The 2,500-nt window shown below is 47.6% G+C and overlaps 1 non-coding gene across 1 annotated transcript in view; it reads left to right on the forward strand.

Moving 5' to 3' along the window:
* The first annotated feature begins 1,310 nt into the window (after positions 1-1,310).
* Positions 1,311-2,500, forward strand: part of LOC140751426 (small subunit ribosomal RNA) — a 1,903-nt gene continuing 713 nt past the window's right edge. The window contains exon 1 of the ribosomal RNA XR_012103335.1: positions 1,311-2,500. This exon is cut by the window's right edge and continues 713 nt beyond it. This is a non-coding gene — a ribosomal RNA (small subunit ribosomal RNA).

Genomic DNA, 2,500 nt, shown 5'->3' on the forward strand with positions numbered 1-2,500 from the left:
ATTCATATTATACTCTTTTGTTTTAATAATTTACAATGTTTTGAACGTATTTCAAAAAAGTGAGACCGTATGTATTTTTTCAAAGGTGGCTCTTGTATTATGCTATTATATTGAGAAATTATTTAACTCTGTACTGAGAGTAGCGCACAAACTGTCACGTCACGATCTGACTAATACGATACGCAAATAAAGTTAAAAAGGTGTATGGACAAGAGGGGAATGAAAAAATTAAAAAAAAAAAAAAAAAATTTTTTTTTTTTGGAAATCAAAAAAACCAAAACAGAAAATAATAATAATAATAATAATAACGCGGTAGACGCAGCAGCGGCAGCAGCAAAGTCGGCCGACGAACCCCAACCGGCGAACCCCCCCCCCTACACCCCCCCCCCCCCAAACCCCCTCCCCCCACTCTCCCCCGCACCCCCCAGGGCTAGCCCACCCCCACCGGCGACCATCGTCACCCCACCGGACCGAACCACCGACGGACTATCATATGTTCATATGTTGTCGCTCCGTCTGCCACGCGTCATAACAGGAGCGCCGCATACACATGGGGCGGGCGACGTGTAGTGCGTTGTCGGCGCGGTGAGACTGAACGGGCGGCGGATAACTGCCGCCTGCTGACACAGACTGACCGACTTCGACAACGGACTGCATGCCGCATACAAGAGTTCGTTCGATGGTTTCACGCGTAGTGTGCGCACTCTCGTGTTGGTGGTGTTTCGAGTGGATTTTGTGTCGAACTTTACAATTCGTCGCGATGTCACGATTAACACAACAACGCGCGCTTCCACGTTGCGCCGTGGGACTTTTCGAACGTTGAACATTTTATTGAACAGTGCGGATCGACCGATGCGATTGTTTAAACTCGTCTCGGTTCACGTATCGATCCTACAAATGAATTGCACGTCGCCTATGGCGACGGTCCTCTATAAGGCGCTATAAAAATTAACGCCAAGGACGACGTCTCTCAAACACCGGGCTGAATCTGTTTTCAGTGTTCGCGTTTGTGTTAAAAGATAATAATGAAACGTGAATCTTAAATTGTCTCGCCGTGAACCATCCAATTCGGAGTTGCGCTATTAGTAAATCGCGCGCACACTCTCTCGTTGGATCGTTGCGACAATCGGATGAGATACTCCGTTGACGCTGCACGAACCATCGAAAACAAAGAGCGTACAATATTAAAAGGTACGACGAGTTCAAAAACGAAACATCATTCGACGCGGACGCGCCCGCGACCGCGTCGATATGTGTCGTGTTCTCGTCCGAGCGACGACGGCTACATTCGTCCGCGAGTGACTGTCAGCTCCCTGGTTGATCCTGCCAGTAGTTATATGCTTGTCTCAAAGATTAAGCCATGCATGTCTCAGTGCAAGCCGTATTAAGGCGATACCGCGAATGGCTCAATATATCAGTTTTGGTTCCTTAGATCTTACTCAGTTACTTGGATAACTGTGGTAATTCTAGAGCTAATACATGCAATCAGAACTCTGACCAGTGATGGGATGAGTGCTTTTATTAGATCAAAACCAATCGACGGAGGGCCTCGCGTCCGAAGTCGTTAATTTTGATGAATCTGGATAACTTTTGCCGATCGCATGGTCCAGTACCGGCGACGCATCTTTCAAATGTCTGCCTTATCAACTTTCGATGGTAGTTTCTGCGACTACCATGGTTGTCACGGGTAACGGGGAATCAGGGTTCGATTCCGGAGAGGGAGCCTGAGAAACGGCTACCACATCCAAGGAAGGCAGCAGGCGCGCAAATTACCCACTCCCGGCACGGGGAGGTAGTGACGAAAAATAACGATACGGGACTCTTACGAGGCCTCGTAATCGGAATGAGTACACTTTAAATATTTTAACGAGGAACAATTGGAGGGCAAGTCTGGTGCCAGCAGCCGCGGTAATTCCAGCTCCAATAGCGTATACTAAAATTGTTGCGGTTAAAAAGCTCGTAGTTGCATTTGTGCGCCGCGCTGTCGGTGCACCGCATCCGCGGTGATACTGACACGTTTGCGGAGCATATCGTCGGTGAGCCGGCGGTAAAACGCCGGTTCAATATCAAAATCCTATCGCGGTGCTCTTCAGTGAGTGTCGAGATGGGCCGACAATTTTACTTTGAACAAATTAGAGTGCTCAAAGCGGGCTCAAAATGCTGCTTGAATATTTCGTGCATGGAATAATAGAATATGATCTCGGTTCTATTTTGTTGGTTTTCAGAACTCCGAGGTAATGATTAATAGGGATAACTGGGGGCATTCGTATTGCGACGTTAGAGGTGAAATTCTTGGATCGTCGCAAGACGAACATCAGCGAAAGCATTTGCCAAAGGTGTTTTCATCAATCAAGAACGAAAGTTAGAGGTTCGAAGGCGATTAGATACCGCCCTAGTTCTAACCGTAAATATGTCATCTAGCGATCCGCCGACGTTACTACAATGGCTCGGCGGGCAGCTTCCGGGAAACCAAAGATTTTGGACTCCGGGGGGAGTATGG

Source organism: Epargyreus clarus, unplaced genomic scaffold, assembly GCF_041222505.1.
Source record: "Epargyreus clarus isolate Ecla_fem2 unplaced genomic scaffold, WU_Ecla_fem_2.2 ptg000022l, whole genome shotgun sequence".
NCBI classification, from domain to species: domain Eukaryota; kingdom Metazoa; phylum Arthropoda; class Insecta; order Lepidoptera; family Hesperiidae; genus Epargyreus; species Epargyreus clarus.